The following is a 21080-nucleotide window of genomic DNA, read 5'->3' as shown; positions in this document are numbered from 1 at the left end:
CTGGTTTAAAGGCTACTAGGAACACAGTTAAAAGTGAACTCTTTTTATCTTCTGTCCTACAAATCCTTACTCTTCTGCCTTGTGCTTTGTATGATGCCTTGTTGCAACACAAATATTTACAATTAGCTCCCTCCCCCACAACTTGATATCCTCTTGTTGAAAAGATTCTTCTTAGTTTGAGCCCCGATATCAGGAATGTGGAAAAGCCAGTGAAGTTTTAATTGGATTAAACTCCGTGTCCCTCCACCCCCAAACCCTTTACTGGCAACTTTCTTGACAGCTTAACTAACAAGATAATATGCAACAAAGAGTTGAGGCATCCAGCAGGCCTCCCGCCTTACCTGGGGGGAATACACCTGGGCCAGCTGTGAGTAGCAACAGAGAAACAGGTAACTGACAACAGCCCCACTCTGATACTGTCACCAACTCTCAGGCTTTGTGCATTTCTGAGATGAAATTCAAACCTGAAATTTTAGCTGCTCAAAGTGAATAGATTCAGCAGGAGCCTCCTGAACTTGCAAGCACAGAGGGGGAGCAAAGCCACTTCCCTGGTCTTTAATTCCCTCGGCCAAGAAAAATCGAAATCTGTCAGTTTGGCACGTTTGAGAGGGAAAAAGGGCAATACAAATTTTCCTTAATAAAATAATGCCAGCTATTAAAGAGCAGTCTTGCCAATGTCACTTGACGCCCTTCTCCTACAGGGCTGGCGGGCACGCGGCCAGGGTGTGGGGAAGTGCGATTGGAAACATTAGTTACACCACCTTAGGTATGGTAGCAAAATAATATTTGATAAATGAAAATAAATCCAGGCAGACACAATTTCCAAATAGTTTTTAGAAGTACCTGTCACTTCCAGCCTTTCTTCTTAAGCGGAACCCTTGGCGAGCGAATCCATTTTACCGCTTCTTCTGGGGAGAAAATTTCAACTTTTCCACACTGAGGGGGACACTCACATTTTCATGAGAATCAGGGCCTCACTATGAAAGCTCTTTTCAGGAAGTTCTTCCTGAAACCGGAGTAATTGGATGTCGGCCCCCTCATTTCAGAAGCCCTGGGAAGAATCAAATGAGCCAAAAATATTGTCCCGACAGACAGAAGTGTTAGTGTCCTTTTTCAGGAAGACACCAATTTCAGGCCTTTAATAGAAATAAAGTTTAATTGAAAATGCCCCTGAGAAGGGTAGCTGTGCTTGAAAATTTTCACTAAGGTGGTGAATGTGCTGTACTTGATCTTCTCCTGAGGGAACGTTGGATAGGGTGGAGAAGTGGGGAATGCAGGGGAAATTGTAAGGAAGAATTTAAGATAAACTTCACATCTTGACTGTGCTTTTATCTAACATGCAAAAAATCTGACAATTTGGGGAAAGTTGGACCAAAAATTACCAAAAGTGGAGGAGGGATAAGAAAATGAAGATAAAAAAATAAAATAAAAATGGCATGGTGGGGCGGGGGAGAGTCTAGTTTTACATAGCTAGAGTTAGGAGTAGCACCATTTTTGACATTTCCATGTTTTGGTTTCACTGTACTCAATGATGCTGAAGCAAATATTATTATCATTGTGCAGGGAACATGATTGCATTAGAGTCAGATGGATGTTGTGGAGGGGAAATGTGCCAGGAGCCCTGAGCTCCAGTCCTAATTTGGCAATTGTGTGATCTGTGGTTAATCATTTAAAATAAAGTAAGTACTCACTATTTTACTGTCACTACATTGAGAACGCCCATCTCTTCTACCTAGGTTGGCCATTGGACCTTTTGTTTCCTCACAATCATGCTCCTTAATTTGAGGACTAAGTTTAATAATGTAAGTAACTGTTTGTTTTGACATGTATGAATCTTATAGTGCTTAACCCTCTATGACTTAGTTTCCCCAGCTGGAACATGTGGATAATAATAGTACCTACTTTATAGGGTTGATATGAGAATATCCATTTTAATCGCTTAGGAAAGTACTTGGCATATAGTCAACAGCAATCATCAATGTTATCAGGGTTTTTCCATTGCAGCTATTTGATGTTGACTAAACACTGCATTCATATAGGGATGAGAGAGTGAGAACATAGATCGAATTCTTTGGTCTATCCCCTATTTTCACCCTTGTCTTCATGAGAAGGGATTTGGTCTCAAGGCCACCTTCAACAGCAGGAAAAGAAACAATGAAAGAAAAGTACCCCATTCCACTGAGGCAGCTGGTGACATGGGTCATCCTAACACAAGATTCAGGCTGGAGGCTCAAGAAAACCAGCCCAAACAACTCATTCTACCTTGAGCTGTCAGAAGAGCCCGTTGCCAGCTTCTACAGATCAGGGGAGAAAAATAACAACATTCCAAAATGGGAAAGGAAAAAAAACAAAAAAAAAAAAATCAACAAATAAAAAATACCAATTCCCACCCTCTGAAAAACAAACCGGAAACAAGATTTTTTACCCCGCAGTACTGAAATCTAAAAAGCCAGGACTTAGTGGAAGGCAATGAAATGGGTTCACAGTTAATATTACAATGCAAGCCTTCTAAAAATAAAATATGAACTTCTAAGACTCTGAATGGTGTCAGTGGATAAAATAAGAAAGAAGGAATGGTCAGAGTAGGAATCATATACCTGTGTTTGTGAACCTGTAGCAGTTGCATGTATTGACTTCTAAGGGTTGAGGAAAACGCTAAAATTATAAGTTTAGTGAGTGTGTATCTACAACTTTTGTATAAAGGCCTTAGAAATTTCATCTGATTATCAAAGAGGCCTGAGACTTCAAAAGAGTTAAGAATGCTGGATTAGGGGACAGTACACTTACACATTTATAAATAAGAATCACTGTCTTCTTTATCTTTATACTGCACACAAAATTTCTAAAGGCACCACACAATAACTTGGCATCTTGGTGAAAGCAATACTAGCTCTCACCTTCTTGAGGGCCAATAGGATTTGGGCGATTGGAGATGCCCCAGGTCCTGGGGCTCTGACCTCCACTGGGGAGTTCAGTTTGCTTTTCTTGTGTTGACCAAGGGTGAGAGCTTTCCTGGCTCTGTCCTACACTCTACACAAACCATCCACAGTGGCCATAATTTTAGCATGAAGGTGATCTGGATTCTCAGAATCACTCCCATTTCTATCCGACCCCTCTCTAAATGGTGGCAAGAGGCCACCAGGTTAGTTTTTCTTTCAATTCATGCCTCAGACCTTACCTTAAGACACTTTGTGACTGTCCCCCTCCATTGGTCCTTAGGAGGTTGGGGTGAAAAAAAATGTTTCATCATGACCCATTCCCATCCTAGAGACCCACTAACAGAGAGTGAAGAGGATGTTCTTTCAAACAGTGCCTCATGTTTAAGGTAGCATTAATACTCTTTCTTAATATTAATATCTCTCATTAGTGAAGGTTTTGTTGCTTGTGCCAAACACTATTCTAGGCAATTTACGGACATTTTCCCATTAAGTCACTATGGCAACCCTGTAAAATTGGTGTAATGATTAGTTTGCAGATAAGGGAGCCAGGCTCAAAGAGGTTAAATAACTTTTCCCAGGTAAAATAGCTATCAAATATTAGAGAAGAAATGCATATCTAAATCTTTAAAACTTTACTACTGGTACAGGGACAGAAATTATACCAATGGAATCAAATTGAGAGTTTAGAAATAAACTCTCACGTCTAAGTCCACTCAATGGGAAAGCATAATTCTTCAAAAAATGGTGCTGGGAAAACTGGATATCCATATGCAGAAGAATGAAGTTGGACTCCTATATCACACCATATCCAAAAGTTAACTCAAAATGTATCAAAGAACTAAATATAACAACCAGAATTATAAAACTCCTAGAAGAAAACATAGGAAAACATCTTTAGGACCTTTTGTTAAGCAGTGGTTTTTTAGAATTTACACCAAAAGCATCAGCAACAAAAGAAAAAAAAATGATAAATGGGACTTCTTCAAAATTAAAAATTTTTGTGCATCAAAGAACATCATCAGATAATATTCAGATTATCTGGTTTAATATTCAGATTATATAAAGAAATCCCACAACTCAACTACAAAAAAAGACAGACAACACAATTCAAAAATGGGTGAAAAGCTTGAATAAACATTTCTCCAAAGAAGATATACAAATGGACAAAATAGCACATGGAAAGATGCTCAACATCATTAGCTATTAGGGAAATGCAAACCAAAATTAGAGTGAAATACTATTTCACACCCACTAGAATGCCTTCTATTAAAAAATGGAAAATTACAAGTGTTGGACAGGATGTGGAGAAATAGGAACACTCATTAATAGCTGGCATGAACGTAAAATGGTGCAGCTGCTTTGGAAGACAATTTGGCAGTTCTTCAGAAAGTTAAGTATAGAATTACCATATGACCTGGAAGCCCCATTTCTAGGTATATGCCCAGAAAAACTGAAGGCAGGGACTAGAACAGATATTCGCACACCAATGGTTCACTGCAGCATTATTTACAATAGCCAAAAGATGGAAGCAACTCAGGTGTTCATCAACAGATGAATGGATAAATAAAGTGTGGCATATAAACACAATGGACAATTGTTCAGCCATAAAAAAAAAAAAAAATGAAGTTCTGATGCACATGACAACATGAATGAACCTTGAAGTCATCATGTTGAGTGAAATAAGCCAGACACCAAACGACAAATCTTTATAACTTTAAATCCAAAGCTGTGACTCCTTTTCTTTGGTAACTTATTTCTTAGTTTAGCTTATATCTAAGTTTATTTGGAAAGAAGTACAACTGTTTTGTTGGAAAGGATTCTTCCAAGCTGCCTGCATGTTTGCAGGAATGAAGAAAAGATACTCCTGTGACTCTAAAGTGTCTGTTACAAGCCCACATATTGACAGTGAAGAGACATAAATAAGTGAAGTAGGCTCGTGGTACTGTGAAAAACTGGCATACATGTTGTGAATTGGTTAGGATCACACTTAACAATTAAGCATCTTTAATAAGACTTTGATTTCAACTTAATGAGAAATCTGTAGGTGAGCAATCCATGCCTGGCATGGTGGCTCAAATGTGTCTAGCCTACCTCTGTCTTCCTTCTTCACCATCCTTAGCCTGTGGCTTCTGTCTTCAAGTCCATAAAATGAGAGCTGCACCTCTAGCCATTGTGTCCATGTTCCAAGAAGAAAGAAGGGAGAAAGAAAGGGAAGAGTAAAGACCAATGAGAACACATGGAGCATGCCAGCCAGTTCTGTCCCCAGATCCAATCACATTGATATTCCTGGTTACGAGACAGACTGGCAATGAGTATCATGGCTGAGCACATCACCATCCCAACCTAAATGAGGCTCTGTTCATAGGAAGGGGATTATAGGTACTGGGAAGACAACTAGCAAGGTCAGCAACACTAAAAAGGAAGCAGACTTCAGGCAGTTCAGAAGCTTTCTTTTTCTCTAACTGTGAGTTAGTGGCATTAGGTAGCTGCATTGCCCATGCCACAAACCCTGGGGTAAAGCCAGGTTGGGGTCTGCATATTGCATGACCCCTAGGTTTCTGCGGAGTACCGTCTAAAATACGATCAAAGGACTCACTAAGGAAACTGGGCTGTGTGACACAAATAAGAAAGTATGGGCTTGGATTCAGAAGACAGAGTTCAAGTCCCTGGTCTTGGCCTTAGGCAAGTTATCAACCTTAGGTTCTTCATCTTTAAAGTGAAGATGATACAAAACTGAGAGAGATTAAGACATTCCCAGATAAGCAAAAGCTGGGGGAGTTCATTACCACCAGAACAGTCCTATAAGCAATGCTAAATGGAGTTCTTCAGACAGCAAGGAAAGGACACAAGACAGTGGTTCAAAGTGGCATAAAGAAATAAAGACCTGCAGTAAAGCTAACCATTTGGGTAATTATAAATGCCAAAATAATAATAATAATAAACAGTAAAAAATAAAGTGAGATGGTAATAATACCTAATATATGGAGTTGTTGTGAGGTTTAAATAAGATGACACAAAACCACTTTATGAAAGTTGAGATTGAATAGCCACTTGATTTGGTCACTTAATTGGTTTTGTTATAGATTTCACTTCATTTCATAAACTTGCATGTAAGCCCTTGCTCTACACAAAGCGCCATGCTATGCACTTGATGTTGTGGAAAGAGAAATAGGGAGACTTGTAGGGAGCATCCATAGGGTGCTCACGTATCACAGTGCCGATTTCCCCTTTTGGACGTGTCCCCATCTTCTTCATATTAGCTCCTCTTCAGGGCTCAGCACTCAGCTCAGGAGCATCTCCCCCAGGGGATTCCCCACCTCAGTGCTCTGTGTTCCTTCCATTCCATTGGCTTCCATAGCCATGCTCTTCTCTGGTTCTTCTCCAACTGTTCTTCCTTGTTGGTTCTGTTTATTCCTTTTGTCTCTCTCATGGATTCCTTTCTTCCACTAGGATGTAGGGACTCTCAGGTTTGGGTCATGCTTCAGCCATGACTCTTCCTAAATGACTAGCCCCACAGTTGGATCCCAGCCACATTTGTGGTTTCTTTTGTTTGAGCATGCTGGTGACTCACTCATCTGTAAATGCCGTTCAGACCTGTGTCTCAAGTTTCAGAACCGTATAACCAAGAGTTTGCAGGACATTTCCTTGGTGGATGTCTCGAACCTCTTTAAGTGCAAAATGTTCAAAGCTGAGCTCTTCCTCGTCCTGGGGACTCTAGCCCTGATCTTCTATTCTCTATTTCAGGTAGCCCCACAATCCACCCAGTTATTTAAGCTAGAACACTGTGAGTCAGTCCTTATCACACTCTCTCTTCTCTCCCCCATCCAATCATTTAACAAGCCTTACCCATTTTAGCTCTTATATTTTTGTCTTCTTCACCTTAATTGCCACTGTTAATTTGGAAGCAAAACTCCTGTCTGGGATAGCATAACAGCTTCTCATCTCAGTCCCAATGTTATCTCACCTCTCATGGCTGCTGGAGTAAGAGTGACCTAATTAAAATGAACCTTTAAACTAGGGACACCCATGAATTCCCCAGGCCCTCATCTTGCGTGGATCCTCTTTATTTTGGCTCGTGTGGATGCATATGTAAAAGGTCATGAGGTTCAGTGTCCCACAGCTCCATATCATCCCCCTACCCCCAAACGTGGGCCCAAGAACCCTCTTTGATTGTCTATGCAAGCAACAGCCCTGCGTGAACTAATTGCTGTGCCCTGAATACATATCTTGTTTCTTACTCTGAGACTTTCCTGAAGACCCTTCTGCTTAGACTATTCTTGTAACTCTCCCTTCCCCATCACTCTTAACTCCCTTCTCCTCCTTCCACCTTGCTCACTTCTGGTCTGTCTTTATGCTTAATCTCAGATGTTACCTGTTCTAGGAAAGAAGTCTTCTCAGAACAACTCCTCCCCCCAAGGCCCCCTCCTAGACTGAATTGATTGCTCCAACTGTCATTATTTCTTGGTAGGTTTTCCACTAGACTTTCTCCATCTCCAGGCAGGTACTAGGCTTTACTTATTCATTTTTGCTTTTTGGCACATAGGGACCACTCAACATATGTTTGCCAAATTAAGAAATAGATTAATTAATTACCAAATAAACTTCATATTTCTATTATACTCTCATCTGTATAATATTCAATGAAATAATCATTGATATTCTATCACTATAGAATATTAAAGCTGAGATAGATTTTAAAAGGCTTGTTTCAGGTGAACATAACTAGTTAGTGGTAAAACAGGGATTAGAACCAAAGTTACTAGATTCCTCAGTCTAGGGCTCAATCTACTGGACTGCACTCATTATTTCATGTCTATTTTTGTCAAATGGTTTAGACTGATTATTTTGATATTATCAGTTAAAATATTTGGTAACATTTTTAACACTAAATTTGTGAAGACTGGATCTCTTCATTCCTCATATTCTATAAACCCTGCATAACGTTATAGAGTAGAGTCAGGTAAGAACATGACAATTAGAAGATTGATCAAAATTCCTGAGTGTTTACAATCCCCTGGCCTCTGTCTCATTTTTTTTCTCCCACTGATGTAGCAGACCCATTAATACTGAAGAGAATAAGTAGTCAGAATTAGTCATTCCCTAAGACTGTGGGTAGGAAAAGTATGTCCTTTGATGTTAACCTTCTTAAATGGCTTAGATACCCTAACTCTACTTATGATGACATCACTCCTTTGTGTTTGTGTAAAAGGGCTAGATTAAGGAGATTAAGAAGAGAGTGGGTCAGAGGTAAAGAGACTGGAGGGGGGCCAGGGGAGCAAATCCCTCCCATTCTCTGAAAATAGGATTCACATCTTTACATGTATCTGGGGCAAAGCAGCAGGTAGACTTCTGAATCACAACCTCTGCTCTGGGCACTGAGCTCAATTTTCATCTCTGGCTTTAGCAATTGGAGGACAAGTGTCAAACCACAAGGGGTCCTGTTTACCTTTCAATCAAGACGAAGGGGAACCATCAGGTCCCACTCACAAGATGATGCCCCACCCCCCCACCAAAAAGCTTATTGAAATGCCTTTGCAAATAGTGAGGGGAAAAAATTTGCTGCCTAAACTTGATTATAAGTCCATGATATATTAAACCACTCCTCTCTGGGACTGACATGCTAATGAACAGTTTCAGCATTCATTTCCCAATTTCAAACAATTAAGTAAAAAGCTATATGTATTCTATACAGTATATAAGAATGATCAGTTTTAAATAATATGTTTTTAATTTTTAAAGAAGTTATTTAAATGTATGGATGGACATCCCTTTACACAGTAGAAGTGTTCCTGTCCAGTTGATGGTTCATTACTGCAGACAATATGATTAAAAAATACAATTCTACCCATAGCCTATTCTGGTTTGAAACCTATCAATATCTATGGAATTAGTTCCAAGCCTCCTGGCTGATGTCTAAAACCATTCACCCTTTGAAATCTGAGAGTATCTTTCCAGGCTTCCTTCCACATTAATTTCCTCATGTATACCTCACACAAGTAATAAGCACAAATACAGCATGTTCATATGGGCACACCCACTCACATATGAACTCATGTACACTTGTGTGCACATGCACAGCTCAACACACAAGGCACACATATATACATTGAATACACATGCAGGAACACCTATAAAATACACATGGGCTCACATAAAAGGTCACGCAAACAATTGTACACACACGTGGTTGAGCATGTATATGGGCATACACATGGGTATACACATTCTCAAGTATGTGTACACATGTATGTACATGGGCACACTACAAATGCACCTGCAGGGCACATAGGCACATCCAAGGACACACATGTGCACACGTGGGCATATATTTACATGGGCATACAGACAAGAACACACATATGGGTGTGCACATGCACACAGGGTTATGGAGACACATACAAGGACACACACATGCAAACATGGATGGACATCCAAAGACCCACACACCCTACACTCTAGCTCATGCAGATTAATCCTTGTTCCTTCCTTGGTCTCACTCCCAGTGAAGTGGTAGTGCCTTTTTTTCTGTTCATGAAATAATCAAGCTTCTTTCTTCTCCCTAGAGCACATTAATGCTACTCATGTTTTAGCTGATTACTAAAACATCTGGCTCTTTCCCTCACCTAGCACATAGAAGTCCTCATCACATATATAATGTGAGTCACAAATATGAGGCACAAATGTAATTTAAAATTTTTTAGTAGCCACATTGAAAAAAGGAGAAATGGGTAAAATTAATTTTAATAATGTATTTTATTTAATCCAACACAAAATATTATTGTTTCAACATGTAATCTTTATAAATAATTAATGAGATATTTTACATTATTTTTAGTGCTGGTCTTAGAAATTCAGTGTGTATTTTACATTTACAGTGTGGTGCAATTGGGACTAAACACATTTTAAGTGTCAGTAGTTGCATATGGCCAGTGGCTACAGTATTGTACAGTACAATAATAGACTTTCCAAGATCTTCTCTGGATAAAGTCACACCAGTAGCAAACCAGGTATTAATGGATAGGGAGCTTAGGGGCAGAAGTGTGGCTCATCTCCAGTAAATGTTTCTATGGAACTTAAAGCATGCCTTTTATGAGCCAACTTACCACCACGATTTACCTTGCTTTCCTCTTTTTATTTTCCGTCTGCCTTTTATTTTTGTTATTTTAAAGTTAATTTTAATGTTTAAATTTTAAGTTATATTTAGCAATACCTGGCTATCTAATATGCATTTTTATGAGCCATTTAAAATCCTTTTTGTTGTTGTTCTGATAATAAGGCCGGTTAAAAAGAATGAAAGTAAAAGAAGATGCTGTAATTTCCTGCACAGCCCTGCCCTTCCATATCTCAGTGATTTTTCACGCTCTTCTCTGGATATAGCCATTCCTAGACCCTTGTCCTCTTCCTTGAAAGATTGGTAGCTACTTGCTTCATGCAATTCAAGGGAGCGTTTTTTGCTCAGTCACAACTGTTCCAATACTACATATACATTCCCAACGATCACAGTGCTATGTAAAGCCACGCAACAAAAAACATATGACTAATGGGAAAAACAGGGTTAGAAGTTATAACATTCAAAAACTTTATCAGCAGCACATTAACAACAACAACAAAATGATAGAAACCCAGTGGAAAAGTAGCATGGTCCTACATATGTAAAATGGTTAAGAAATACATAAATACTACACTTCACCTTGAAAAAGACGTGATGTTTGCTTTTGGAAGTAGGTGTCTGAAGTATAGCTTGTGAATTATTATGAAGTGCTGGAAGGAAGGTTACCTGAACTCTGACAGAAAGTTGAGCACCAGGTGAGGATGGCTGTGGCGCATAACACATGCAGATATGTGTTTAGGTGTGTGTTTGCATGTGTACGTGCATTGTTGGGTACTCCCACACTGCGCAGTTCATCTGGGTACTGTTTTCTGTATTCACCTATTGTTTCACATAGATGAAATCATACTTAAGTAAGCAAATGCAAAATCCCATCATGCTCAAATTATTCTCTAATATTAACAATTGTGTAGGAACAAATTCAAGTATTTAAAACAAGCATTGTAGCAAGACTGATTGTGCCGGTTTGAATGTATTGTGTCCCCCAAATGCCATTATCTTTGTGGTCTTGTGGGATAGACATTTTGGTGCTGGTTAGATTTGCTTGGAATGTGCCCCACCCAGCTGTGGGTGGTGACTTTGGTGGGATACTCCCATGGAGGCGTGACCCCACCCATTCAGGGTGGGCCTTGATCAGTGGAGCCATATAAAACATGCTGACTCAAAGAGACTGGACGGAGTGCAGCTGTGAGTGACATTTTGAAGAGGAGCAAGCTTGCTGGAGAGGAACGTACTGGGAGAAAGCCATTTTGAAACCAGAACTTTGGAGCAGACGCCAGCCACGTGCCTTCCCAGCTAACAGAGGTTTTCCGGACACCATTGGCCATCCTCCAGTGAAGGTACCCGATTACTGATGTATTACCTTGGACACTTTATGGCCTTAAGACTGTAACTGTGTAGCCAAATAAACCCCCTTTTTATAAAAGCCAATCCATCTCTGGTGTTTTGCATTCCACAGCATTAGCAAACTAGAACACTGATGGTAGTTATTTCTATCACCACCACATTTGCATGTTTATTTTTTGGTGCCTTTGTGCCATTCCCTCCACTCTCTTGTCTAGACTGTGAATACTTGGAAGGTAAGACACTCATCTCATCTTTATATCAACTTTGCACCACCTCTGCCTTCCTATCCCAGTGCCTGGCACACAGAAGAGTACTCAATATGTCATTCAAGTTTTGTTAATCTAAATAATATTTGACTGCCTGTATCAAATTTTCAGTTCTTCAGGGGGCAAATATCACACCTTTATGTATATCTTCGACATCTTTCTTATTGGAAATGTAATTTTTGCAGAATCAAATGGAGAGCAGACACGGGCACAGTGGGCACAGTCTCCTGCCTAGCTCGTGCATCAACCACCCTCTTGTCATTCCCTTAGCTGGGGAGACTTCCCCCCATCCTCAGAAAATGTCAGTGACTTAGTCAATGGGTTCAGTGTCTTACGAGAGCAGACTAAGGGGAGCCAAAGCAGGCTACGGAAACAATGGTTGGTGTTGTTTTTCTGAGTCTTTCTCTGGTTCCTCTCCCAGCATGGAAACCCTTCCAGCCTGCCCTCCAGATCAGCCTAAACCCTTACCAGCCCTGTAGAAATGCTTTTGCACAGGACTAAGGTTATAAAACTGGTGAAAACAGCCTTCCTTTTCACATTGGCTAGGCTCTAATCATTCCTCACCTTGGGCACATGGGCAAGGGAAATTTGAGTAGAGAATTTAGCACATCAGGTCATTAAAACACACTGGAAACACCCAAAGGCCTCTAATCTTAAAATCCTTTCTACACCTGTAATTTGCAATGACAAAACAGTAAAGGAAATGTACAAAACAGCTGAATCCAGAAAAATCATTTTATTTTGTTCATATAATACCAAAGAGTTTCTCACTTTTTAACATGTGGTTTTGGAGTCTGAAATAAAACAAATATGAATATCCATGTGAGGGCCATGTGTGCACCATTGCCCTCTACTGGGTAAATTGGGTAATTTTGTTCCCTAATGCCCACACTTTATCATAATACATCAAACAATAGCTTATATTTACCGAGCATCCATCTTTTCATCTTTCAAAATGTTTTCACATGTACTGTTTTTATTTATCCTTATAATAAAGCTGTGCGATAACTGAACTATTTTCATTCCCATTTTACAGATTAAAAAACTGAGGCAGAGAGGTAAATTTATTCAGTCAATATACATCCTTTGAAGTGGCTATATGCAAGGCATTTTGCTTGACAGTTTATAAAGATGAATAAGATGGTGTCTACACTCAGGGAGCTTAAGATATGTTGCAGATAAGACATACACAAACAACTGTAATGAAAATAAAATTGTGAAATGTGAATAAATGAAGATTTACTGAATGTCCATCATGTGCCAAGTTCTCATGTATGTTAATTTACTTTATCCTCATGACAATCGTTTTGGTATGTATTAGGTACTCTGTTTTACAAAGGGCAAAATTGAGGTTGGGTGCTAGGAAGTCACATTTCACATGTCCACAGCCCAAAATGCTAAGGGAAATGAGAAGAGAATTTGCATCTTGTGTGAACTGAGGAAGGCTTTGTGAAGGGGATGCTATTTTAGCTAAAAGGACTTGAAAGATGGGCAAAAAGCAGATGTCATAAGGCAGGTCTGCTCATTGTGGGGATCACCCAGGGGTTGATAGGTCATGCACAGAGTGGAGCTTAGGCTATGAGAAAGGAACTGTTCCTGGTGAAGAAGATCTAACTGAAGGAAGTCTGCCAGGAGCCAGTGGTGAAGCCAGGGCTGGTCCAATCCCCTCCACTGTGCAGTGTGGACGGGGTGCCTGTGAGAGTGGTTTTTGGCCTCACTTCAGCCCCTGTGCTGGATGGAGGCACAGTGCCTGCCTGTGTGTGCAGCGAGGCTGCCAGTTATTAGGCCTGGTTTCTGTTGCTTATGGATGTGGTCACAGGTCAATGGGAGCCTGGCGTAGGAAGCACAAGCAGGCTATGGCAGTTTGTGATGCTGGGAATCAGTAAGGAATGTCGCATACAAGGAGAAATCTGAAAATCATTCACTTTCACATTAGAGGCTGCTGAACTGTGGCACCTCTTCTTTCCTTTAACAATCTGGACCAACGGCCTAAAAATGCAGCACGTAAAAAAATAAAATACAATAAAATTGAAGACACTGTAGCCAATGAAACAGGGCTCTCTTTGTCCTTTGAATGTGATGACAAGCCTCATTTAGTAGAGTACATAGGTGATTTTTGCCTCGAGTTTTCCTTTTATGCCCGACAATTCTGCAAGCCCTCAAGAGTAAACCCTTAACACCTTCCATGTATTCTGTTCCTTGCGGCCTCACAGAGAATCTCAGAGACAGAATAAATGACAGAGACCACTGAGCATTCTCAGGGCTTATAAGGCCCCACTACCGAAGGACTAAGGGTTGGGAGTTGAAAAGAAACCAAAGGAGCAGAAAAGCTAAGTCAGCTTACAGGAGTGGGTTGAATCCTTTGATAAAGAACACGCTGGATTGGAAATTTTTTTTCTACAAAGCTCTTCTATTGCTTTACCTTCAAGACACTGAGAAAGTAAAACAAGAAGGAAAGAAAGCACACAGTTGGACAGAGAGAGAAACAGAAAGACAGGCAGAGAGACATGTGAAGACTGATGTATAGACAAAAATGAACCTGGGGCAATCCTGACGTTGCTTTGACATTTCCTAGGAAAGGACCACTTCCATTGACTCAGTCTTGCCTCTCAAATGGCAGACTGGATTAAGACATTTCATTAGGTCTTTATTCCACACATTTATTGAACATGCAGTGTACCTCTCCATTTATTTTCTTATCAAGAATCTATTAAGTACCTACTGGATACCAGGAACTGGGAGGAGCAGGGAATACAAAGGTAAATAAACAAGGCCCCTTCCCTTAACTAGTTGAGAGAACTTTGCCTCTCCAGGTGCCTGCATGGACGGCAGGTTTAACAAACACTGGATTGAGCTGCTCTATTGTTGCCTCATCTTCAGCAGAGCTGGAACCTCAGAACACCAGTTCAGCCACTTTACTGGCATTACTGAGACAACACATAACCGCAAGTCAGATGATATTTTCTGACTGCTTATTCTTATTAGGCTCTAGCTCTGAGTTTTGAGTTTGGGAGAAAGAAACATAGGTTTGGCATAGAGACATTCAGGCAAAAAAGAAAAAAGTTCTGCTTCCTGCCTCTCTGGCTGAGTCATAAAACACTTCTCATCTGAAAATCACCACCTCATTACCATCTTTTCTGTCTCTGGCCAGACCCATGTGGTAAATGCCTCTAAAAGGAGATAGTATTTTTTCCCCAATATTGACACACCAGCCTTCCCCTCTCCACCCCCACCTGATACCTGATTTGGGAAAGGTGTGGACTGAGCGAGGTGGGATGTGGTTAGTTGACAGCTGCCTTGTGGCTTCATATCATCAGGAAAGGCAAATGGAAGTGGATGGTTTGTTTATCCTTTAAAATAGAAAAATAGACTATCTTGGAGTAACAGTCCTTTCCTTTCAGTGTGTTTCACCAACGGCTTTGCTTGGTTTTCACGCAAGTGGGTCTTCTTTCTTCCCATTGGTTTTACCTTTGTATTCACGTGAGATATCAAAGAAGGGCGAAGTTCCAGGGAGGTGGTAAAATGGGTGTTTTGAGCAATTAGTCAAAAAATGTGGATGAAGGAAAACTGAAAAATGATATAGCGCTAAAGCTTCCAGAATTTTTTTCTCCTTTTAAAAATCCACTGAAAGTTTCCAGAATTTTTCACATTCCCAAACCCTATACAAAGAGTGATCTCAAAATCCAGTTGGCGTCTATTCCATTAGTGCTTCCCAGACTTTGAATTTCAAGGGCCATTTGAAAGAAAAGAAAAGAAATCATAAAAAACTGACATAGAATTACCAATTTTGAATTTACTTTTCTAGGGAAAAAAAAGAGTTTAAAAAATAACAACTGCTACCATAGACTGAAGCCATCATTTCCTAAAAGGATGTTTAACACCACCAAAAGAAGAAGGAAACAAATTCATGTTAAAGGACCATCCCTTCAATTTAATCAATTTAGATTTATGAAAAATGCACCACACTGGCTCTGTGTTTTCATTTTGAACAAACCAGCCTGTGGTAGCCCCTTCCCTGAGCCACAAATTCCAGTGACTTAGAGAGGCAGTCTGGTGGGGGACCAAGTCCAGACAACTTTTCCAGGTAGAAACCTGACTCTTGCTGCAGGAGAAACCTCGGACAAGCTACTCTTGGCTTCCTCATCTGCAAAATGGAGATGCTGCTGTTTGCCCTGGGAACTCTCATGTGCGCTCCATCGCTCAGCGGACTGTGAACCTTGTCCCAGGCCCATGAAGAGATTATCTCCCTTATTTCCTTCCCCTTCTTAACAATAAGACCCTTGTATGCCCTGGGACACCTGGTGGAGGGCCTTGTACTTAATAAAGGATTGTTGAATTGAATTGTATATATGTGACCCACAATGTGGCATTTTATTACAAATCACCTAATTTAGTAATGTTTCTTCTTGTCTCCCTTACAAAAATCTACACACCTTTGGGTTTAGGGATGGTATCATCCTTTTTAACTCTATCATCCTCTTTCCACAGTGCCTGGCATGGTACAGGTTACATCCTAAAGGCTCTATAAATATTTGATAATTAGTCACTGCTTGAAAGGGAACAATCTGCCACTCTTTCTCTGGGTGCACTGAAAGGTCCTAAAAAGTGTGTCAGTGCATGTGTGCATGTGTGCATATGTGTGCACCTGTTTTATTTCTAGAGATCTAGACTTTGCCTTGGAACTCCAGTGATAATTCTGAGTTTGCAGACATTAAACAAGGATGATCAGATTGCACTTTTTGGAAAAAATCTATTTCAAGTGTGATAACTTGTATGCCAAGGGCAAGGATTTTTTCTCTTTACAGACAGCAGGCAGTAGCCCTGCTTACAGTACCCTCCTTTCAGAGGCAAGAGCAGTATTACCTTGTATAGGCAGCCACATTTTACTTACTTAGTGGTGATGTGATTATCTTGTTCTTAAGCATTTTAACTTGGCACTATCCATTCCCACAGAGAGTTGGGCAAAATGAGGAGGGCCTGTGGAAATACACATCTAATTTTATATTTCAGCTGTATTGGTAATTGCAACTTAACCAGCTTTACTGCTAGTTCTGGAGGGAAGGGAAATTACAAAGAATAATAAGATTTTTGGAGAAATGGATATAATACATAATACAAGAATTTCCTTGATGAAATAGCTAATACTAAGTACATATATAGAAGTCTAATAAATAAGTTTTTTATTATGGATAATTTGTTCACTAGTCAATAACAAAGTAATAAGGATGGACTATCCAGAGAGTGTGTGCTATGTCCTTGTTTTATGAATTAAAAGTTTGTCTTTCTCTTTAGTATAGCTTACATGGAAGGGTTCATAGAGACTCACATCCAAAATACTTTTTCTTAATTGAGATGAAATTCACATAACATAAAATTCACCATTTTAAAGTGTCATTCAGTGGCATTTAGTACCTTCACAATTTTGTGCAACCATCATCTCTATCTAGTCACAAAACATTGTCATCATCCTAGAAAGAAACCCCATATCTATTAGCAGTCTCTCCCCTGCCTCCAACTCCTGGCAGCAACTAATATGCCTTCTGTCTATGTGGATTTGCCTATTCTGGATCTTTCATGTAAATAGAATCATAAAATATGTGACCTTATATGTTTGGCTTCTTTCACTTAGCATAATGCTTTCGAGGTTCATCACATTGTAGCATGTATTAGTACTTCATTCCTTTCATGGCTGAATAATACTCCATTGTATGGATGACCCACACGCTTTTGCATGGAGACCCTTTGAGACTTAGAATCTTTATAATGACATGGATCCAATCATATTGATTCTAGGAAATTCTCAGATAATGATCCATGATATTGGTAAGCTGAACTTGATTATTAAGATCAGTATTTTTTTTTTTTTATCTTTTTGGATGCTGTGGCTTGATCAAGGCATTTTGAGCAAAAAACTCAAGTGATTTATAGCACATGTGTTGAATCATTTAAGACCCACCAGGTTTTGAAAGTGCCCTCTGTGGCCCAAAGGAAAAGTAACAGCGTTTTCTATCATTCAGTTCATTGTTCAACATTTACTAAATGTCTGTTAAGTGATAGGTAGTTTGATTCTGTATTACTAATCTCAAAGCTTAGCCCTAGTGCCAATTCTTGCTCACTATATGAGGGGATCAAAATGTAAGTACAAAAAAACAAAACAAAAACAATTATAAGTGGAACCACCAACATAAATCTAATTCCTATTAATGCCTCACTTTGTGGTTTATACTGGGACCAAAGAGCCCTTTCAGGGGAATAGGACTGTTTGTCTTCATGAAATAATTATAGGCATGCCTTGAACCAGTCTAATTTACTATTAACAATTAGTTATGCAACTTCATTTTCAAATTTATCTAAAAGCTTCCTGAGCTTATTTTTACTTTCAGCTCATATAAATAATTGGCATAATAAATTCCACATGTTACCTTATTTTCAGTTAAGAATTTCTTTTCAAACTTCAAGAATTTTCCTCTAAACTCACTATCACAGATAGGGGAAAAAAGACGTCTCTGATCATTGTGCCTCCTTAGTTTCCATCACTTTCAAACAGAAGCTTTGTAATCTTCAGTGCTTGACACTGAAAGTGACAATAACAATATTTTAAAGAAACTTTGCCTTGAAAGATAGCTTTATCTAAATGTTCAATTCGACAGTCACATACAGAGTTAATAGCATAGGCCAGATAAGGGGATGCAAATTAGAATATACAATGTAACTCCTGTCTTGCAGGACCTATCCATCTAGCCAGGGAGACAGAGTATAACTGATATCTGTAAATAATATGTAAAATATTATGGATGGAAACACAGTTGGGGGGGAAATTGCTCCTCAAAAGCAGGACTAGTGACAGCTGCAGAATTGAGGAAACGCTTGAGTCTTGAAGGAAAAGGAAGCCTTCTCTGGAAGATGACTGGTGAAAAGCATAAAGTGCTGGAGTTAATAGCATGTCCTTTCACTCAGACAGAACTGGATTCAACTCATGATGCTTTATATATGTGGAGTTTTTAAAATTTATACTTTTTAAAAGCAAGGTTTCCTCTGAAGTAAAGTAAAGATAATGATGCCTTGGCCTAAAAAGTGTTGTGAGGAACACCTGATATATTGTGTGTAAGACCCTGTAGGGCACAGTGCCTAGCACATTATGAGCATTTACATGGTTGCTATCATCATCATTGTAGTTGTTGTCATCGTAGTCTTCATCTTCATCATCATCATCACTGTTGTAATGATTACCCATTCATCATCACTGGGGCTCATTCACGTCATTATAATGTCATCATAATGCTTATCCAGATAGTTCTAAGTTCTGGCATAATCCTAAGGCTTCAGAGTAAGCATCCCGTTGTCTCTTCTCCTTTCTTGACTCCACAAGAAGTAGGTTCAGAGCCTTGGTCCTACAAATGGTCTTGACACCTTCACTGGAAGCTAGAGGTCTTGGGGCTAAAGCTACTCTGAGAGATATAAGAGAATGTCACAGATCAGTGTTGCTTAATGTGCAATCTGTGTACCCCATATCTGAGTCATCCAGGGCACTTGTGAAAATGCAGATTTGTAGGCTACCCTCCCAACCTATTTAATGAAATTCTCTGGGGATGAGAAGCCAGAGTTTATGTTTTATATGCTCAGGAATCTTTGTTTGCTGAAGGTTTCTCCAAAGACCTTGAGCCCCCTTTCCTCTCCCCACAACTTTCTGCCGAGTCCCATTTCTAATTTCTTACAGTTTCCCTTGAGCACCATCCTACCCTCACCTACAGGTTGGTCTAAGTGATACTTCCAATATTTATGCAGTAGATATTCCATCTTGACTCTCCTGCTTATGAATCCAGCTTAGTCCATGTCTTTTTCTGATCTCTCTCTCTGTCTCTCTTGTAGTCTTACCTTAAGAAGAGTTGTAGATCATGGATATGGATGTGGAAAGGCTGCCTAGCTGCCAATCGCCGTGGTTTTACACATCCTCCTTTCTGTCAAAAGGGGCCATCCACTGGCTAAAGAATTACAGACTTATGCCCCAATCCTTTCTCATATGTAGATATTTTACAACTGTCTTGGTGGTTTCTTGGACTGACAAGTTTTAATCTTTCTAGGAGAGCAAGATAAAAATGTGCAAAATAAATAGATACAAGTACAAAATCAAAGGTGCAGAACTTTAATTTGAGGTCTTGGGAGGAAAAGATAAGGTGTAATAAAGGAAACCTGAATTAAAGTTCAAGGCATTTGGGTCCACCTATCAACTCCAACTGTAATTAGCTGTGGAAATGGGGCAATTCACTTTGCATTTCCAGGCTTCAGAGTCGCTATTTCTATATATCAGGACTTGGACCAGGTGGTGTCCAAGACTCAATCCAGATTTTCATTCTAAGGACATGTAAGTTGATAATTCCTTCCTAGAACACTCTGGGCTCGGAATATGATAGTACAGTGGCTGAAGGACAGATTCCTGATATATGGCCAGGAATGACACCTGTGATTTTATGTATTATTTGTAATAAATAATGTATATTATAATAAATAATTTTATACTTTGTATATAGTAGTACTAACTCATTTTATAGTTTGTAGATTTTTAAATACATTTACAAAACAGCCTGTTAAGATGTGTAGCACAGTTAGTATTGTCTCATTTTCAAATGCGGGAACTGAAGCTAAGGAAGTTACATGATTCGTTCCAAACCATACTGCTCAGATACGAACAGGGATAGATCCACTCCTCTTTCCCCCATGCCACACAACTACTTAGATTTGAATAGAGACGATAACTTCTCTATGGGCCTAGAGTAAGCTGAACAATGGTGAAGCCAAAACTTCACCCCCAGCAGCACCTCTTTGAACCAGATGCTACAACAATGTGTGGCTCTCAGGGTGATGGGCATATCTACTCAGGCTGCTTATTTGTAAGATAAAAATGAAAATATCTCCTCTTTGTACATAAATCTGTAGTTTTCAAAATATACTGAGGTCTATTACTATGTAGAGATTTTTTAAATGACTCAAATTAAACAATGTGGAGAACTGAAGCTTGGAGAAGTTGAATGACTAACCCGATGCCATTAGATAGAGAGTACCAAGGTGGGCTTAGATCTGAGGCTGATCTGATCCTATATCCTAGGTTTTCTGACTCTTACACCCTGGAGGCACTCCACCACACAGGGTGACGCACTGTCCCACTTTGCCCAGGAGGGGTTTCCTCGGACATGGAATTCTCAGTGCCAAAGCTAGAAAATTTCCAGGCAAACTGGGACAAGTTGGTCAACCTACCTCACATTGCCTATATTCTGACACATACGGTCGTAATTCTGAATTTTATCACCAGGCAAGCAATAGTTAAGTGAACAGGTCTCTGGGATCACTAAGTGACCCATCTTGTTATCAAGATGAAGCAGGAATAATAAGGATAATTGTGTAACCAAGATCTTGATTATGATA

Source organism: Choloepus didactylus, chromosome 7, assembly GCF_015220235.1.
Source record: "Choloepus didactylus isolate mChoDid1 chromosome 7, mChoDid1.pri, whole genome shotgun sequence".
In the NCBI taxonomy this organism is placed as follows: domain Eukaryota; kingdom Metazoa; phylum Chordata; class Mammalia; order Pilosa; family Megalonychidae; genus Choloepus; species Choloepus didactylus.
This window is presented reverse-complemented; position numbering follows the sequence as displayed.